This window comes from Mus musculus, chromosome 6 (assembly GCF_000001635.26).
Source record: "Mus musculus strain C57BL/6J chromosome 6, GRCm38.p6 C57BL/6J".
Taxonomy (NCBI): Eukaryota; Metazoa; Chordata; class Mammalia; order Rodentia; family Muridae; genus Mus; species Mus musculus.
The window spans coordinates 116,157,733-116,178,587 of NC_000072.6; the positions used below are offsets into that span (position 1 = coordinate 116,157,733).

Below are 20,855 nucleotides of genomic sequence, written 5' to 3' on the forward strand. Positions count from 1 at the left end.
TCCTTTTGGTCTGACATACCTCATTTAGGATGATATTTTCTAGTTCCATCCATTTGCCTGCAAAACTCATGATGTCCTCGTTTGTAATAGCTGAATAGTATTCCAGGTGTAAATGAACCACATTTTCTGTATCCATTCTTCCGTTGTGGGATATCTGGGTTGTTTGCATCTTCTGGCTATCACAGATAAGGCCACTACTAAGAACATAATAGAGCACATGACCCTGTGATGGTGCATCTTTTGGGTATATGCCCAAGAGTGGTATAGCTGGGTCTTTAGGTAGATCTATTTCCAATTTTCTGAGGAACTTTCAGGCTTATTTCCAGAGTGGTTGTACCAGATGGCAGTCCTGACAGCATTGGGTAGTGTTCCTCTTTCTCCACATTCTTGCCAACATGTGCTGTCACCTGAGTTTTTGATCTTAGCCATTCTGATTGGTATAAGGTGGAATCTCAGGGTCATTTTGATCTGCATTTTCCCTGATGACTAAGGACTTTGAACATTCCTTTAAGTGCTTCTCAGACATTTGAGATTCCTCTGTTGAGAATTCTCTATATCCCATTTTCTGGTTGGTTGGTTGTTTTTTTGGGAGGTTAGCTTCTTGAGTTCTTCATATATTTTGGATATTAGCCCTCTACTGCATGTGGGGTTAGTGAAGATTTTTTTTTCAGTTTTTTGGTTTTTTGAGACAGGGTTTTTCTGTATACTCCTGGCTGTCCTGGAACTCACTCTGTAGACCAAGCTGGCCTTGAACTCAGAAATTCGCCTGCCTCTGCCTCCCAAGTGCTGGGACTAAAGGCGTGCGCCACCACGCCCGGCGAAGATTTTTTCCTAATCTGTAGGTTGCCAATTTGTCCTACTGACTATGTCCTTTGCCTTACATAAGCTTTCCAGTTTCATGAGGACCCATTTATCAATTCTTGATCTTAGAGAGTAAGCCATTGGAGTTCTGTTTAGGAAACTCCATTTCTTCACCCCAGGCCAATGAGTTCGAGGCTCTTTCCCACTTTCTCTTCTATTAGATTCAGTGTACCTGGTTTTATGCTGAGGTCCTTAATCCACTTGGACTTGAGCTTTGTGCAAGGTGACAAATATGGCTCTATTTTCATCTTTCTACATGCCGACTGCCAGTTAGACCACACCATTTATTGAAGATGCTTTATTTTTTTTTCCACAGTATATTTTTGGCTTCTTTCTCAAAGATCAAGAGTCCATAAGTATGTGGAGTTTATTTCTGGGTCTTCAATTCCATTCCATTGATCGACCTGTTTGTCTCTATACCAATACAATGCAGTTTTTATCACTACTGCTCTGTAGTACAGCTTGAAGTCAGGGATGGTGCTTCCCCCAGAAGTTCTTTTATTGTTAAGAATTGTTTTCGCTATACTGGGTTTTTTTGTTTTTCCATATGAAATTCTGAATTGCTCTTTCTTTGTCTGTGAAGAATTGTGTTCAATTTTGATGGGGATTGCACTGAATCTGTAAATTGCTTTTGGTAGGTGTTATGTTTGTATATGCTCAGCCTAAAGAGTGGAACTATTAGGTGTGGTCTTGTGGGAGTAGGTGTATCATTGTGGGTGTGGGTTTTAAGACCCTCATCCTAGATGCTTGGAAGCCAGTCTTCTACTAGTAGCCTTCAGATGAAGACTCAGTAGAATTCTCAGCTTGGCCTGCATCATGCCTGCCTGGATGCTGCTCTACTCTCACCTTGATGATGATGGACTGAAACTCTGAACCTGTAAGCCAGTCAATTAAATGCTGTCCTTTATAAGACTTGCCTTGGTCATAGTGTCTGTTCACAGCAGTAAAACTATAACTAAGACAGAAGGATGGCCATTTTTACTATGTTAATCCTACCAATCTAAGAGCATTGGAGATCTCCCCATTTTCTGAGGTCTTCTTCAACTTCTTGAGAAACTTGAAGTTCTTGTCATACAGATCTCTCACTTGTTTGATCAGAATTATCCCAGGATATTTTATATTATTTGTGACTATTGTGAAGGATGTTGTTTCCCTATTTTCTTTCTCAACCCTTTTGCCATTTGTATAAAGGAAGGCTACTGATTTGTTGGAGTTAATTTTATATCCAGCCACTTTGCTGAAGTTGTTTATCAGCTGTAGAAGTTCTCTGGTAGAATTTTTGGGGTCACTTATGTACACTATCATATCATCTGCAAATAGTGATACCTTGATTCCTTCCTTTCCAATTTATCCTCATGCTCTCCTTTTGTTGTCTTTCTGCCTGTCTCAGTCAGGGTGTCTATTCCTGCACAAACATCCTGACCAAGAAGCAATTTGAGGAAGAAAGGGTTTATTCAGCTTACTCTTCCACATTGCTGTTCATCACCAAAGGGAGTCAGGACTGGAACTCAAAACAGGTCAGGAAGCAGGAGCTTATGCAGAGGCCATGGAGGGATGTTCTTTACTGGCTTGCTTCCCCTGGCTTGCTCAGCCTGCTCTCTTATAGAATCAAGACTACCAGCCCAGAGATGGTACCACCCACAAGGAGACCTCCCCACTTGATCACTAATTGAGAAAATGCCTTACAGCTGGATCTTGTGGAGGCATTTCCCCAACTGAAGCTCCTTTCTCTGTGATAACTCCAGCTGTGTCAAGTTGACACAAAATTAGCCAGTACACTGCCCTAACTAGACCTTCGAGTACTATACTGAATAGATACTGGGAGAGTAGGCAGCCTTGTCTTGTCCCTGATTTTAGTGGGATTACTTCAAGTATCTCTCCATTTAATTTTATATTGGCTGTTGGTTTGCTGTATATTGCTTTTATTATGTTTAGGTGTGGGCCTTGAATTCTTGATCTCTTCAATACTTTTAACATGAAGGGGTGTTATGTTTTGTCAAATGCTTTTTCAGCATCTAATGAGATGATCATGTGATTTTTTTCCTTTGATTTTGTTTATATAATGGATTACATTAATTTTCGTATACTGAACCAACCTTGCATCCTTGAGATGAAGCCTTCTTGATCATGGTGAATGATGGTTTTGATGTGTTCTTGGATTCGGTTTGGTAAAATTTTATTGAGTATTTTTGCATCGATATTTATAAGCAAAATTAGTCTGAAATTCTCCTTCTTTGTTGGGTCTTTGTGTGGTTTAGGTATCAGAGTAATTGTGGCTTCATAGAATGAATTAGGTAGTGTTCCTTCTGTCTCTATTTTATAGAATACTTTGAGGAGTGTTGTTATTCTTCTTTTTTTCTTTCTTTTTCTTTTTTGAGACAGGGTTTCTCTGTATAGTCCTGGCTGTCCTGGAACTCACTCTGTAGACCAGGCTGGATGCAAACTCAGAAATTCACCTGCCTCTGCCTCCTGAGTGCTGGAATTAAAGGCGTGCGCCACCACGCCTGGCTAGTTCTTCTTTGAAAGTCTGGTAAAATTCTCCACTAAAGCCATCTGGCCCTGGGCTTTTGGTTGGGAGGTCTTTAATGACTTCTTCTATTTCCTTAGGATATATGGGTCTGTTTAGATAGTTTGATTTAACTTTGGTACGTGGTATCTGTCTAGAAAATTATCCATTTCATCTAGATTTTCCAGTTTTGTTGGGTACAGGCTTTTGTAGTAGGATCTGATGATTTTTTAAATTTCCTCAGTTTCTGTTGTTATGTCTCCCTTTTCATTTCTGATTTTGTTAATTTGGATACTATCTCTGTACCCTTTAGTTAGTTTGGCTAGGAATTTATCAATCTTGTTGATTTTCTCAAAGAACCAGCTTTTGTTGATTCTTTGTATAGTTTTCTTTGTTTCTATTTGGCTGATTTCATTTGACTATTTTCTGCAGTCTTCTCAGGTGCCTTTGCTTCTTTCTGTTCTAGGGTTCTCAGGTGTGCTGTTAAGCTGCTGGTGTAGGAGCTCTCCAATTTCTTTACAAGGGCACTGACTGCTATGAATTTTCCTCTTAGCACTGCTTTCATTGTGTCCCATAAGTTTGGATTTGCTGTGTCATCATTTTCATTGAATTCCAGGAAGTCTTTATTTCTTCATTTCTTCCCTGACCGAGTTAACATTGAGTAGAGAGTTGTTCAGTTTCCATGGACATGTGGATTTTCTGTTGTTTTTGTTGTTATTGAAGTCTAGCTTTAGACTTCAATAGTCCGTGGTGATCTGATAGGATGAATGGCATTATTTCTATCTTCTTGTATCTGTTGAGGCTTGTTTTATGGCTGATTATATGGTCAGTTTTGGAGAAGGTACCCTGAGGTGCTGAGAAGAACATACATACTTTTGTTTTAGGGTGAAATGTTCTGTATATATTTGTTAAATCCATTTGGTTCATAACCTCTATTAGCTTCACTGTGTCTCTGTTTAGTTTCTTTTTCAATGATCTGTCTATTGGTGAGAGTGGGGTGAAGTCTCCCACTAATAGTGTGTGGGGTTAATGTGTGTTTTAAACTTTAGTAAAGTTTCTTTTATGAATGTGGATACCCTTGCATTTGGGGCATAGATGTTCAGAATTGAGACTCTCCTGGTGGATTTTTTCCTTTGATGAATATGAATATCCTTATCTTTTTTGGTAAGTTTTGGTTGAAAGTCTATTTTATTGGATATTAGAATGGTAACTCTCCCTTGTTTCTTGGGACTATGGCTTGGAAGACTTTCTTCCCAGCCTTTTACTCTGAAATAGTGTCTGTCTTTTTCTTTCTTTTTTTTAAAGGTTTATTTATTATTATATCTAAGTACACTGTAGCTGTCTTCAGATGCACCAGAAGAGGACATCAGATCTTATTACGGATGGTTGTGAGCCACCATGTGGTTGCTGGGATTTTGAACTCAGGACCTTCGGAAGAGCAGTCGGTGCTCTTAACCACTGAGCATCTCTCCAGCTGTCTTTTTCATTGAGATGTGTTTTCTTGTATGCAGCAAAATTCTGGATCCTGCTTGCATATTCAGTTTGTTAGCTTATGGTTTTTTATTGGGAAATTGAGTGTGTTAATACTGAGAGATATTAAAGACAGATGGTTGTTAGTTCCTGTTATGTTTGTTGTTGTAGGTAGCATTGTGTATATGTTATTTGCTCCTTTTGGTTTTGTTGTGAGATGATTAATTTCTTGCTTTTTCTTTGGTGTAGGTACCCTCTTTGTGTTGGAACTTTTCCTTCTAGAATCCACTGCAAGGCTGGATTAGGAAATAGATATTGTTTAAATTTGGTTTTTGTTATGGAATGTTTTGGTTTCTTCATCTATGATGATTTAAAGTTTTGCAGGGTATAGTAGCCTTGCCTGGCATTTGTGTTCTCTTAGGGTCTCCGTGACCTCTGTCTGGGCTCTTCTGGCTTTTAGGGTCTCTGTTGAGAAGTCTGCCTCCATATGTTACTTGGCCTTTTGTCCCTAACAGCTTTTAATATTCTTTCTTTGTTCTGTGCATTTAGCTTTTTGATAATTATGTGATGGGAAGATTTTCTTTTCTGGTCCAATTTATTTGGTGTTCTGTAGGCTTTTTGTACATTTATGGCCATCTTTTTCTTTAGGTTGGGGAAGTTTTCTTCTATAATTTTGTTGAAGACATTTTCTGGTCCTTTGAGCTAGAAATCTTCACTTTTTTCTATTCCGATTGTACTTAGGTTTGATCTTTTCATTGTGTCCTGGATTTCCTGTTTTGGGTTAGGAGTTTTTTAATGTATTTTCTTTGACTGTTGTGTCAGTATCTTCTAGGGTATCTTCTATGCCGTGATTCTCTCTTCTATCTCTTGTATTCTGTTGTTGATACTTGCATCTGTAGCTCCTGACCTCTTTCCTAGGTTTTCCATTTCCAGGGTTGCCTCCATTTGTGATTTCTTTATTGTTTCTACTTCCATTTTTAGGTCTTGGACTGCTTTGTTCAATTCCTTCACCTGTTTGATTGTGTTTTCCTGTATTTCTTTAAGAGATTCTTTTTGTTTCTTCTTTAGGGGCTTCTACCTGTTTCCCTGTATTTTCCTGTATTTCTTTCTGTGAGTTGTTTATATCTTCCCTAAAGAACTCTGTTATCTTCATGAGATAGGATTTTAGGTTAGCATCATGATTTTCAAGTGTGTTGGGGTATCCAGGGCTTGCTGTGGTGAGAGAACTTGGTTCTGAGGGTGCTGAAGTATATTAACTTCTGTTGCTTATGGTCTTGCACTTGCCTCTTGCCATCTGGTTATCTCTGGTGTTAACTGGCTTGGTTGTCTCTCTCTGGAGCGTGCTTTCTGTGTCCTTGGGGTGCTGCGGGTCTCCAGGGAGGCCTTCAGGCTGTGGGGTCTTCACAGGGGCAGATAAACTGATGATCTTCCCAGGCAGAAGGTGCAGACCAGAGGGGAGGTGAAATTCAAGTGGAGGGGATAGGTCCTAAGTCTGTTGAGCTCCTCAGTAGTCCCAGCTGCTGTGGTTACTTCAGAGGGTCCTTTACCTTCCTTGCCCGGGGTACAGCAGATCTCCTGGGAGGCCTTCAGACTGTGGGGTCTTCAGAGAGGCAGACAAGCTGATGATCTGCCCTGGCAGAAGGTACTATAGTAACATTTTAAAATGCACAGATGCACTAATCTTCTGACTTGTGTGCTCCAGAGTAAGTTGGCACAGCCTTTCTTCCCTTCCCTGCTCAAAAACAAGCTTCCTCTGAACAGTAATTCTCTCCTTTCATAATATTGACATGGTGATCAAATTTATGAAACTTCCCATTAATATATGTGTGTGTGTGTGTGTGTGTGTGTGTGTGTGTGTGATTTAAAAATCAATTAAAGGAGGGCTGATGAGATGGCTCAGTGGTTAAGAGCGCCGAGTGCTCTTCCAAAGGTCCTGAGTTCAAATCCCAGCAACCACATGGTGGCTCACAACCATCCATAACAAAATCTGATGATCTCTTTGGAGTGTCTGAAGACAGCTACAGTGTACTTACATATAATAAATAAATAAATAAATAAATAAATAAATAAATAAGTAAAAATAAAAATCAATTAAAAAAACTGTTCTCTACTACCTAGGAATACATACTATTCATCATTTGAACAAGTATACTGTCTCAATCATCTTTATTTTTAAAATTATATATTTGTGTGTGTGTGTGTGTGTGTGTATAACTCAGAACTACTTGCAGGATTTGGTTCTACCTTTCCATCTTATGAGTTCTGGAGATCAAACTCAAACCCTTAGGATTAGCAGTAAGAACCTTCCCCTGAGTCTCTTACGTGTTTCTTTTCTCTGTTTAATTTTTTCATTTATCATCAAAGAACTTCAGGGTTTAGTTTGTCCATGTTGTTTCTGAACACTTTGAACCTTGCAGTATTATTCATATTAAGCCAGTGAAAATACATCTTGACATTTTTTTATGTTTTCTCAGAATCAAATCTTGAACACTATGATAATAAAGTCTTGTCTATAGCAAGTAAGAAACATTTTTTAAAGAAATATATAAGGCACGGTTATATCAAAGTGCTTTCCTACTAGTTACAGAATAGATTTCTGAATAAGGTTGACAGGGCTACTGTGTGTTTGCTGCATACTTTTTGGTATGTGTATGTTTGTTTGTATGTGTACACATATATGTGTATACGTGTGTGTACATGAGCATATGCAAAGGAGTTCAAAGGATAAACTCAGATACCATTCCTTAGGCACCACCCACTTTGCCTCTGCCTCCCCAGCAAGCTTACAAGTAAAGGTCACTTCATCTAGCCTTTTTCATATGGGGCTCTAACAATTAAACTCAGATCCTCTTACTTGCACACCAAGTACACACAATTACTGGCTACATTTTATCTACACTCTATCCCCTAAGGAATTGGACACTACTTCATCTGAAGTGAGAAGCAATGTATATTATCCAGTCCATGGAGAGACACTGAAATGCCTGCATCAGTCAGGCATTACATTAAGCCCAAAGAATACAAGGAGCTACACATAGGGCACTTGGATCTGCTCAGGGAGAGGAAAAACAAAAAAAACAACAACACAAGATAGTTAAAGATCACAATGGGACACTTAAGGCACAGTGGAAGCCAAAGGAGCAGTATCTGATCAAAGAAGGTCAAGGAACTAAAAAAGTTCCTACTCTCCTAAGCAGTATTTGTTCCAGAAAGCACAGGCTTCTCCTCATCTTTGAAACATGTTATTCTAAACACTTTCTACAGTGTAAAATTTACAAAACATATGTCTGAAGCAAAAAGACAAATCCAAAAGCCAGCATTACTATATAGCCTTATTTGTAAAACTGTACTATGATCATATATTTATAGGTAAACATATTTTCAAAGACACATGTGAAAAAGAATATTTATAAAAACCTTCCTGGCAATTATCTCAATTATCTCAGATCTTTTAGCTTCTTCACACTTTCCCATGTTAACCTTTGGGTATTCCTGCAATTTGTTTTATTCTACTGTCAACAAAGTAAGAAAAGTCAGAGAGCACTTACACAAAAGGTAAATAATTCACATATATCCATTCTAACAACATGGGATTACTTTTAATTTTTAAAATTATACATAGAAATATATACATACATATATATGTGTGTATACACACACACACACACACACACACACACACATATACACACAAATATACCTCCTCTTCCCCCCCGCCCCCCACCTCTGTGAACCTAAGTACAGTGCCTGTGGAGTACAGGAGAGGGAGTGTGATCTCCTGGAGCTGAAGAGACAGTCCGTCATAAGCAAACTGATGTGAGTTCTTAGAACTGAACTTAGGTTAAAAACAAAACTGTTTTAACTACTGAGCCATCTCACCAACTCACAGCTCAGAGGATTATTCAGGACTTGGGAGAAGCAAATACATCATACAGTACTTGAAATCTTTTATCTATGCTTCTAAGAAGGGCCAATTCTGGCCACATTTTGAAGATGAGAAAAGCAGACAGTGAAATCCTAAATGGGCTGCGGTTGTCATGTAGGTGTTAGAGATAGAAAACTGCTGTTGAGAAAAATTCTGCTAAGGGCCAATCAATATTCATGCAGCCCAGGCTGACTTCTAGCTCTAGTCTCTAGTCTTAGCCTAAGTGGGATTACATTGTTTCTTAAAGTTATCTCTTTCATTTGTAATACAATGAAAGAAAAGGAGGCAAAGGAAATGAAAGAGATGTGTTATAAAGTTATTGATTGGGAAAATAGCTAGATAAATGCATATCTAATTTTCAATCACCAGTATTTCAGGAGTATAAAAATATGGGAAGTTTTCAACTTTGTGTGAACATGTCTGTTATTTCTTTTCTTCAAAGTATGCATTATGCTCACCCCCATAAACTGAGGATGTCTATAATAGTCCAATAGGGATGGAAAAAATGACGAGAGCCTGTACTGTATACTCTGAAAGAAGAAAATCCTGTCGTATTCACTTCTACACACCTTGTGTAATTAGTGTCTGGTGCAGAATCGAGTTCAATATAGATAGCCAAATCAATGAAAGTATGAATGAGCAAGCAATTCCTTCTAAAGGCTCAATGGGAAATGTTTCCGAAGACAAAACAAATCAGAAAATAAATCCAAGTTTTGTGGACTTATTGGGACATTAATCAATAGAAGTAAAGCTTTAATTAGTATAGGTATTTGATGGCAAAGAAATCATCAGATCAGTACAAAATGCTCAAAGACACTTAGTTTTAGACCCACCAGAGCACCAAGTGGAGAGTCCAGAAAGCACTAAGAAATACAGGATGAAATTTCAGATTCAAGAGTCTAATCCCAAGAAAGCCTCCAGCAGAAAGCTGAGCTGCCTTACTGCCATGTGCAGAATCTAACAAGTTTCAGCACTGCACTTAACCAGAAGCAGAAGAGGTAACGAAATGCAGGTCAACACCATACACTTCTGGACACTGTAATGAGACCTTGACCCCACTTATTTCTAAACTTAAGTTACGAAATAAACACAATCTCTGCAGGGTAGTCTGTTTCTTGTCTGTTTCCCTGTGGTACACAAATGCCCACAGCTATGCTTTATATTTGACAGTTTCACTGTTTGCTACAGAGTACACAGGCCATAGTAGAAGGGAAGACCACAAATTCAATACACTTGGCATCAATTATCAGAAAGACAAAAAATAATAGCTTATTGCATGTTAATGATATTTTTAAATTCCAGCTTGAAACATGAAATGCTTTTGAACAGACAGATAACTTACCTTGTCTGTCTAGACTATAGATCCTATCCCATCTCAGACTCTCAGGTAGCTGGGGCTACAGAAATGCATCACTGCAACTGGTCTGAGAGTGCAATCTTTGTCAATAAACAATATTGTCAGATGTTTTTAATATCTCTTATAACTTATTTTAATAACTTCCAACTGTCTGTACCTCAGCACATTTCTTTGCCCCTCTAATTCATTCCACCTCTGAATGAAAATAGATGAACAAAAACTTGTTTGGTTTGTTTCAACTCAATTCTCAAATTCTACACTTTGGACTTTAAATTAACCTTACTCAAAATTAAGCTTTGACTCTAATAAAAGATTAGCAGGTGAAGTTCCTCTAAAAGTACAGAATGCTCTTGTAAAACTATGGTCTTGGGGGCTGGTGAGATGGCTCAGGGGGTAAGAGCACCCGACTGCTCTTCCAAAGGTCCCAAGTTCAAATCCCAGCAACCACATGGTGGCTCACAACCACCTGTAACAGAGATCTGATGCCCTCTTCTGGTGCGTCTGAAAACAGCTACAGTGTACTTACATATAATAAATAAATAAATCTTTAAAAAAAAAAAAACTATGGTCTTCACATATTGTTGTTAATCAAATAGTCCTGAGTCAAACAATCTCATAAAGCAATCCAACACTTACATGTTCCTTCCCTAGAGTTCACCTAGTGCAAACCGAGGTCTTAGCCACTTTTTCCCATGTGTTCCTTTTCCACCACTAGAATAAGAGTTTTGTTGTTGTTTTGGCTTCAGCAATTCTGGAATCAAACCTAGGGCCTTGAGTATGGACTACTACTAAGATATCCCAGTCTTGGAGTGAAGCTTCCTGTAAAAAATCCAATCCAATCCAAATCCAAAGAATCAAATCCAAATTCCAAAATTTGAGCATTGAGTTGGCACTCACTAAGCATTTACCTGCTCAATGCCAGGTCTAAATCTAGCCCAGGTTAGGCCTCCTAATCCATCTCACCTCTACACTGCTACTGGAGCTCACAAAACAATACCCAAAATAATGCTGCTTCAGACTTCAATCTAACAGCAAAGTTAGAGAAGGCCCTTCTTTGAAGCTCCTTTACCTACTTAAGGACAAGTTCTGCCACAGGGATCAAAACTGCTTTCAAGCCCTGCTGAAAAGCCACTACCCAAACCAGCCTGAACTGGTGTCTTAGAGAGACAGAAACCACCACACTTAATCCAGAAAGATTTTGTCCCAGCTGTTGTTTGCTCTCCAGGGCTATTCTCCACCCCTAAAAAACCATTTACTACCCCTCCTCAAGTTGCCTACTGCCCTCCCTATGAAGATGATGTTTAAGCCTTCACCAATTAATCCTCTTTGAGTTTCATGTTTGTGCAGTGCCTGGGCATTTGTAGGCCTGTTCTCCTGTGAGTCTGCCTACTTCCATTTGCTTAGCAAGCATAATTCCATCTTCAGAAGAGTCTGATCCTCTTTCTACTGCCCCAATACCAGAAAGAAGTTTTTGTTTTGTTTTGTTTTGTTTTTCATTTTACTAGCAGATACTAGATCTTTGAGGATGCTTATGTCTGGGGCAATAATCAGTGATATCGATCTTAAATTTAGACGTATTTTATTTTAGAGAAGGGAAGAATCCTCTTCTTTATCTATTTTAGATGAATTCTGATTTTTACATGGTCACATCTGCTGTCTCATTTAGGCCACAACAAAGAGCCTAACTATCAAAATAACAAGATTTTTGAAAGGTGGGAAAAAAAATGGACAAAAGGCTGGGGAGATGATCCAGTCCATAAAGCAACTGTTGCATAAGCCTGAGAACCTGAGTTCATATCTCTAGCACACACATAAATGATGAGATAGCCTGTAATCCCAGCACTCAACTCAAGCTGGATAGCCAGACTATTCTAATCAGCAAGCACTTGGTTCTAGTGAGAGAGTTTGTCTCAAGAAATAAGGTGGAAAACAATCAAAAGATATCCAATGTCAATTTCTGACCTCTACATATATGTATCTATATATACCCCACACAAGCAAGCACACTACAGACATATACATGCATACATACATACATACAAATAAACACAAAAAGTTGGCAATCATAACACTACTTTTGAATACATGAGTCACTGACTGATATACTGAAAACACAGGAAAGCATATGAAAAATTTGAAAGAGTTTCATCAAACCTAGATTAATACATGCCTAGTCAATTGTAAGATCCTAGCTACAAAGCCTAGCACAGTATTCTCCAAATTAAACAAACAAGCAAACAAACAACATTCAGTGTTTCTCTAGATATCAGCCATCCTGCACACAGTACAAGCTAGGGACATAAATGACTAAAAAAGTCTATAGTCACTATATGATGCTCATATTTCTATCCTTTTGTTTGTTTGTTTGTTTGTTTGTTTAGGTTTTTCAAGACAGGGTTTCTCTGTTTAGCCCTGGCTGTCCTGGAACTCACTTTGTAGACTAGGCTGGCCTTGAACTCAGAAATCCGCCTGCCTCGGCCTCCCAAGTGCTGGGATTAAAGGCATGCACAACCACGCCCGACATTTCTATCCTTTTAAGGTAGGTCCTAAAACCTCTTTTATTTGGTAAATATTTAGTTCCAACATGATATGGGTAGAAAAACTGAAAGTAACTCTTAAACAAGGAGACAACTGGAGAGACTGCAGCTATGAAGAACAAGTTATTCCATGTATCACAGGTCACTGCCTGGTGACTGCCTCAGTTTGTTTTTAAAACACCTCAAAGTCACCATGGATAGAATTATTAAAAATAAAGACTACTAAAATCTGAGTGTAGAAAGTCCCTGCAGGCTTATGTGTCTCAACACTTGGTCCCCAGCTGATGGAAGTAGGTCACTGGGGGTCAGGCCTTGAAGTTGATAGTCTAGCTCCTGTCTCTCTACTTGCTGAGATGTGATTTCTATGATTTCGTCACCATGAAAGTGTCCACCTGAAAACCTTTCCTACGACAATGAACTATATTCTCTAAACTCTAATATAAATCTCTCCTTTCTCACTTTTTTTTAATTCTTAGGTATTTGGTCAGAACACTGAGAAACCCTAAGTGTTAGAAAGACTAACAAGGTAGAGATAGGTGCTCACACCTACATGGAATAGAATAATTTTTGCCAGGCACCAGGCTATCCCACACTTGTTCTTAACTCAGTTCCTACTGTTGTTCAAAACCACTTATGATTTTTTTCTTTAAGACTTACATTCTGGGAACGGAGAGATGGTTCAGCAGCTAAGAGTACTTGGCTGTTCTACCAAAGGCTAAATTCAATTTCCAGCACCTACATGGTGGCTCACAACTCTAACTGTAACACCATGGAATCCATGCCCTCTTCTAATGTGCAGATGCACGTACTGACAAAACACCTGTAAAAAGTATTTTTTATTCTCCTGTAATAATTGTTGTCTTGAGGCTTACAGCCATATGCTAACCTAGGCCTAGTCTTGGAAGCTTCTAGCTTCCATACAATTGTACCTAGGCTTAGAATGTTTTCTTAATAAAGCTCACCCTTCCTAGTTCTTTCTGATCTCTGGCTTGCTGATTCAACTCAGCTGTTCTAGCACAAACTCCTCTCCATGATAAATGATTCAATCTGCCTTCTCTGGGCATCTCCTTAACTGTTCTGCTTAGCCTCATACTAACTGGCAGTCTGTTTTAATCTTCTGGCTCCTTCACATTCTCTGGCTCATTTGGTCTTCATCAGTGTCTAGCTTGTTTACTCATCAACCTGTCTGTAAAACTCTCCTGGTAAAACTCCCTTCTCTTTCTCTTCTGCTGTTCCCTCTTATGTTGACTCTCTTACCTCTCACTTCTCCTGAGAGTTGGGCATACTCTATTCTGCCAAATCTTCCTCTGATTCTTTACTTTGGTCTATAACTTTCAAACATGGGTGCTTCCTTCTACAAACTAACTTTACCTTCATTGTTTAGGATTAAAGGAGTGTACAAAGGGCTTGTCTGTATCCCCACCAGAGGGATTAAAAGTGTGTGCTAAGGCTAAGCCACAGCACAACTAGAAACAAGTCTTTTAAAGTACATAATGCAATCTCAGGGCTCACAATGTGGGTCAATATCTTGCAACAAACATCTATATACATACACAAACAAATCTTTTTTTTTTAAAGAATTACATCCAAAGGAAATTCCTGTATTCAGCTAAAAGTATGCCATCATGTCTTAACAAGCACATTAAAATGGACAAGGAGAGGTAAAAGAAGGAGAATGAAGAGGGGAATCATCCATACCATTAAAAAAATCTCAAGCCTTCTGGTTTTGTCTCTGCCTGTAGTAACAGATCCTCTGCCACAGAGCTACATACACAAATAGGGCTGGGAGGGAGGGAGCCTCCCAGGAGTGCGCACAGGTCTGTGAGTGCAGGTAGGACCACCACTGCTGCTCAGAGGAACCCACCTGGAACCCTCAGGACACAGGAATCGAGGGGCTGCCTGGCACAGGAGCCTTCCAGTCTCCATCTGTGCCCAGAGCTGATCCTGTGCCACAGAGATACATACATAATAAACACTGTCAGGAGAGAGCTGGTCTCCCAGGAGTGCCTACACATTTGTAGCACAGGTAAGACCACCACTTCTCTTCAAATTCCTGGCCCAAGGGGAACCCTCACAGAGTCATCAGGATACAGGAACCAAGGATCAGCCTGGGACAGGATCCTTCTGATCTCTGTCTGCACCCCAGAGCTGACCCTGTACCACAGTTCTCCATACCCAAGTTCCTCCCTGAAAGAACTGATCTCCCAGGAGATTGTCCCAGGAGGGACAAGCCAAAGTCAGAGACAGCAAGACCAGCTAACACCAGAGATAACCAGATGTCGAAAGGCAATCACAAGAACATAAGGAACAGAAACCAAGACTGCTTGGCATCATCAGAACCTAGTTCTCCCACCACAGTGAACCTTGGTTACCCCAACACACCAGAAAAACAAGACTCTGATTTAAAATCACATATCATGATGACGATAGAGGAATTTTTAAAAAAGATTTATTGATTTATTATATGTAAGTATACTGTAGCTGTCTTCAGGCACCCCAGAAGAGGGCATTAGATCTTATTACGGATGGTTGTGAGCCATCATGTGGCTCCTGGGATTTGAACTCACGACCTTCAGACTCACAACCTTCAGAAGAGCAGTCAGTGCTCTTAAATGCTGAGCCATCTCTCCAGCCCAACGATAGAGGAATTTAAGAAGGACATAAATAATTCCCTTAAAGAAATACAAGAGATCACAGGTAAACAGGTAAGACCTTAAAGAGGAAACACAAAAATCCCTTGAAGAATTACAGGAAAACACAATCAAACAGGTGAAGAAAGTAAACAAAACCATCCAGGATCTAAAAATGGAAATAGAAGCAATAAAGAAATCACAAAGGGAGATAACACTGGAGATAGAAAACCTAGGAGAGAGATCAGGAGTCATAGATGCAAGCATCACCAACAGAATACAACAGATTGAAGAGAGAATCTCAGGTGCAGAAGATACCATAGAAAACATTGACACAACAGTCAAAGAAAATGCAAAATGCAAAAAGCTCCTAACCCAAAACATCCAGGAAATCCAGAACACAATGAGAAGACCAAACCTAAGGATAACAGGTATAGAAGAGAGTGAAGATTCCCAATTTAAAGGGCCAGGAAATATCTTCAACAAAATTATAGAAGAAAACTTTTCTAATCTAAAGAAAGAGATACCCATAAACATACAAGAAGCCTACAGAACTCCAAATAGATTGAACCAGAAAAGAAATTCTTCCCATTACATAATAACCAAAACACCGGCAGTTTGAATCACGGTCCGACGGAGGAGTGGGCGCTGGGATCTCGCTGAGCGTCCGCCTGGCCTCGTCTCTTCCTCGCTCGTCGGAGCTTCAGCACGGTCCGAGATGGCTGGCGGTAAGGCTGGAAAGGACTCCGGAAAGGCCAAGACAAAGGCGGTTTCCCGCTCGCAGCGAGCCGGCTTGCAGTTCCCTGTGGGCCGTATTCATCGACACCTGAAATCTAGGACAACCAGCCACGGACGTGTGGGCGCGACCGCCGCTGTGTACAGCGCAGCCATCCTGGAGTACCTCACCGCAGAGGTACTTGAGTTGGCAGGAAATGCGTCAAAAGACTTAAAGGTAAAGCGTATCACCCCTCGTCACTTGCAGCTTGCTATACGTGGAGATGAAGAATTGGATTCTCTGATCAAAGCTACCATTGCTGGTGGTGGTGTCATCCCACACATCCACAAATCGCTGATCGGGAAGAAAGGACAACAGAAGACTGTTTAAGGATGCCTGGATTCCTTATTATCTCAGGACTCTAAATATTCCTAACAGCTGTCCAGTGTTGGTGATTCCAGTGGACTGTATCTCTGTGAAAAACACAATTTTGCCTTTTTGTAATTCTATTTGAGCAAGTTGGAGGCTTAATTAGCCTTCCAACCAACCAAATTTCTGCATTCGAGTCTTAACCATATTTAAGTGTTACTGTGGCTTCAAAGAAGCTATTGATTCTGAAGTAGTGGGTTTTGATTGAGTTGACTGTTTTTAAAAAACTGTTTGGATTTTAATTGTGATGCAGAAGTTATAGTAACAAGCATTTGGTTTTGTACAGACATTGTTTCCACTCTGGTGGATAAGCTCAATAAAGGTCATATCCCAAAAAAAAAAAAAAAAAAAATAACCAAAACACCAAATGCACTAAACAAAGCAAAAAATATTAAAAGCAGTAAGGGAAAAAGTTCTAGTAACATATAAAGGCAGACCTATCAGAATTACACCAGACTTCTCACCAGAGACTATGAAAGCTAGAAGATCTCATACAGACCCTAAGAGACCACAAATGCCAACCCAGACTACCATACCCAGCAAAACTCTCAATTACCATAGATGGAAAAACCAAGATATTCCATGACAAATCCAAATTTACACAATACCTTTCCACAAACCAGCCCTACAAAGGATAACAGATGGAAAATGCCAACACAAGGACGGTAACTACACCCTAGAAAAAGCAAGAAAGTAATCTTCTTTCAACAAACCCAATAGATGCAAATCAAAACAACCCTGAGATTCCACCTCACACCAGTCAGAATGGCTAAGATCAAAAATTCAAGTGACAGCAGATGCTGGTGAGGATGTGGAGAAAGAGGAACACGCCTCCATTGCTGGTGGGATTGCAAGTTGGTACAACCACTCTGGAAATCAGTTTGGCAGTTCCTGAGAAAATTGGAAATAGTACTACCTGAGGACCCAGCAATACCACTCCTTGGCATATACCCTGAAGATGCTTCAACATGTAATAAGGACACATGTTCCACTATGTTCATGGCAGTCTTGTTTATAATAGCCAGAAGCTGGAAAGAACCCAGATGTCCCTCAACAGAGGAAAGGATACAGAAAATGTGGTATATTTTCACAATGGAGTACTACATAGCTATTAAAAACAATGAATTTATGAAATTCTTAGGCAAATAGATGGAACTAGAAAATATTATCCTGAGTGAGGTAACCCATCACAAAAGAACACATATGGTCTCACATATGATCTCACTGATAAGTGGATATTAGTCCAGAAGCTCAGCGTACCCAAGATACAATTCACAAACCACATAAAACTCAAGAAGAAGGAAGACCAAAGTGTGGATACTTTGGTCCTTCTTAGAAGGTGGAACAAAATACCCATGGGAGGAGTTTCAGAGACAAAGTGTGGAGACTGAAGGAAAGGCCATCCAGAGACTGCCCCACCTGGGGATCCATCCCATACACAGTCACCAAACCCAGACACTATTGTGGAAGCCAACAAGTGCATGCTAACAGGAGCCTGATATAGTCTCCTGAGGGGCTCTTCTAGTGCCTGACAAATATAGAGGTGGATGCTCACAGCCATACATTGGACAGAGCACAGGGTCCCCAATGAAGGAGCTAGAGAAAGGACCCAAGGAACTGAAGGGTTTGCAGCCCCATAGGAGGAACAACAATATGAACCAACCAGTACCACCAGAGCTCCCAGGGACTAAACCACCAACCAAAGAGTACACATGGAGGGACCCATGGCTCCAGTTGCATATGTAGCATTGTTGGTCGTCAATGGGAGGAGAGGCTCTTGGTCCTGTGAAGGCTCTATACTCCTGTGTAGGGGAATGCCAGGGCTAGGAAGCAGGAGTGGGTGGGTTGGTAAGCAGGAGGACAGGGAGGGGGGAGGGGGTTTCAGGAGGGGAAACCAGGAAAGAGGATAACATTTGAAATGTAAATAACGAAAATATCTTTAAAAAAAAAAGAATTCGTAATCTCAAACAATTTACCTTCTGTGTATGAAAAGGCACATGTTATTGTCATAAAGAAGATTAAAACTGTGAAAAGAAACTTCTATCCAAATTTCACAAAAAATAAGGCTTATTCTTGTCAGAAAAATGATGTATTTGGTCATATCACACTATAGAATCAGCTTTGTCACAGAACTAGAGTATAGCCATCTGAGTCTGCAAGAAAGAAAGAAAGAAAAAGAAAAGAAGAAAGAAAGAGAGAGAGAGAGAGAGAGAGAGACAGACAGACAGACAGACAGACAGACTAGAATGTGACTCATCTCTTGGGAATCTGTTCCAATGCTATCTTCATACAAGGAGCTCAAAACAAATGTTATTACATGATCAAGAATCAGAGCAGTCATTCAAGGAACATATCAGCGACCTAAAAGAATTTAATATTGATGTTCTGAAAACTAGCTCTGTGCCCTTGAAAAAAGATTTAGTTTTATAGAAGAGAATCAGGTATGATATATGTGGGTTTTCTCCTACTTTATGACTAGATTTCCTAAAACTCCTTGACACTTTCTGAGTGAAAAGACTCTTTGGTTCTGTATTAGGTACCTTTCCCACTGCTGTGTTTGATTACTTGACAAAAAGAAGGGGCTATTTTGGCTCATGGTTTGAGAAGATGCAGTCCATCATGGCAAATGAAGGCAAGGTGGTAGGAGCTAGCAGTTCATCAGATTACATTCAAAGTCAGCAAGCAGAGAAAAATGGATGCTGGCACTCACCTGGCTTCCTCCTTTCCCCCTTTACTCAGTATGGATCTCAGCCAAAAGGACAGTGTCACCCATATTCAGAGTGGATCTTTCTTCCCTAGAGTTTTCTGGAAAGGTCTTCAAGCATATCCAAAGGGGTATCTCTCAGATAATTCCAAATCTAGGCAAGCTGGCAATAAAGAGAGTAACCTCCACAAATATCAGCTCCTTTAAACTATACCTTACTGGAGTTTATGCTGGCTAATTAGGTGGGCTTTCAGACACCTTCAGGGTAGGGCTGGTTGCCAGGAAACCTATATATGGGACTTAACACCTCTACCTAGGTGAAAAGGAGAGGAGCTGGAAAGGAACTAACTGATGGAATATGGAGAGTTTGTGAATAGGTGAAAACAAGGCGGTAGCTACAAGATGTGCACACAAGCTCTGCAGGACACCCCCCACCCCCCACCTCCCAGTGTGGCCTGTTCTCCCTTCTACCTGCCTGCTACTGAGTTGCATCCTTTAAAGTAAACCATCAAATTTAAGTAACATGTTTTCCAATGGTCTATGAGTCACTAGCAAATTAATGAGAGGAAAGATTAATGGTAACCTTAGAATCCGCAGCCAAGTTGAACAAAAATATGGGTGGTCATGAACTTGCAGCTGGAGTAGCACAGTCTTGTGGAACTGTCTTTATACTTGGAAAGAATCTGATGGTAACTCCAGGCAATCAGTGTAAACAACTGAAGGAATCTTGAGATATTCAGTAAACACTGAATAATGAAGAGAGTTGGTAATGATCTGAGAGAAAAAAATATTTTTCTAGTAATTTCTAATTTATACTTGTAAAGCTTAGAGACACAAATAGATTTGTTGACATAACCTCCTAGCTCACCTTGCTGTATCATTTACAAATAGGAAGCCCAAAGAATGTAAGTAATGCTATGAGAACAGTGGTTACTAAAGGGAGATGGTATTAACTCAAGGTCATAATGTGCCAAGCATAAATTATGTGCAAAAAACTCTAAAAATCCAATTCCATCCCTAATAACAGAGAAATTAACCTCATTTTTTTTTTACTGTACAAGCAAGTAACAGAAGTGGGAACTAAATTCAGTTTTAATCCCTGCATCTGTCTACATTATAGTAGCCTTCATTTTTTATTATATAGTATAAAATTATAAATTCTAATGATTACTAAGCATAATATATTCTAAAGTGTACTTATGGAAAACTAGTCTTCAAAGATTGTCATAAAAATCACAGAAATAAAATGAAATTTCATGTACAGACCTCAAATTTCACTTCATGGGGGAGAAGAGGGGCAAAGAGCTTTAGGCCATGGCAGGAGGTGTGTTAACTCCTTGAGCACCAAGAAGCCAGCTGTCTAAGGGTTTTACTGCTGTGAACCAACACTATGACTAAGGCAACTCTTACAAGGACAACATTTAATTGGGGCTGGCTACAGGTTCAGAGGTTCAGTCCATTATCATCAAGGCAGGAGCATGGTGCAGGAGGAGCTGAGAGTTCTATATCTTCATCTGTAGGCCACTAGGAGAAGACTGGCTCCCACATGGTAAGGAGGAAGGTTTTAAAGCCCACACACACAGTGACACACTTCCTCCAACAAGGCCACAACTCCAAATAGTGCTACTCCCTGGACCAAACCTACTCAAACAACCACATTCCACTCCCTGGCCCCCATAGGCCTGTTTACACACATGAGTTTATAGGGGCCACACCTAGCC

The 20,855-nt window shown here is 39.9% G+C and overlaps 1 protein-coding gene and 1 pseudogene across 6 annotated transcripts in view; one reads left to right on the plus strand and one right to left on the minus strand.

Annotated features, from left to right (window-relative positions):
* The window catches only part of Tmcc1 (transmembrane and coiled coil domains 1), a 174,911-nt gene that overhangs the window by 139,122 nt on the left and 14,934 nt on the right, over positions 1 to 20,855 (minus strand). Inside the window, exon 2 of one of the 6 annotated variants that reach the window (XM_030255486.1) lies at positions 19,141 to 19,908. The exons of the other annotated variants lie outside the window; for them this stretch is intronic. The gene's annotated coding sequence lies outside the window, so the exon portion shown is untranslated. The remainder of the gene's footprint in view (positions 1 to 19,140; positions 19,909 to 20,855) is intronic. 6 annotated transcript variants of the gene reach the window in all.
* On the plus strand, positions 15,900 to 16,765 carry Gm8203 (predicted pseudogene 8203; annotated as a pseudogene).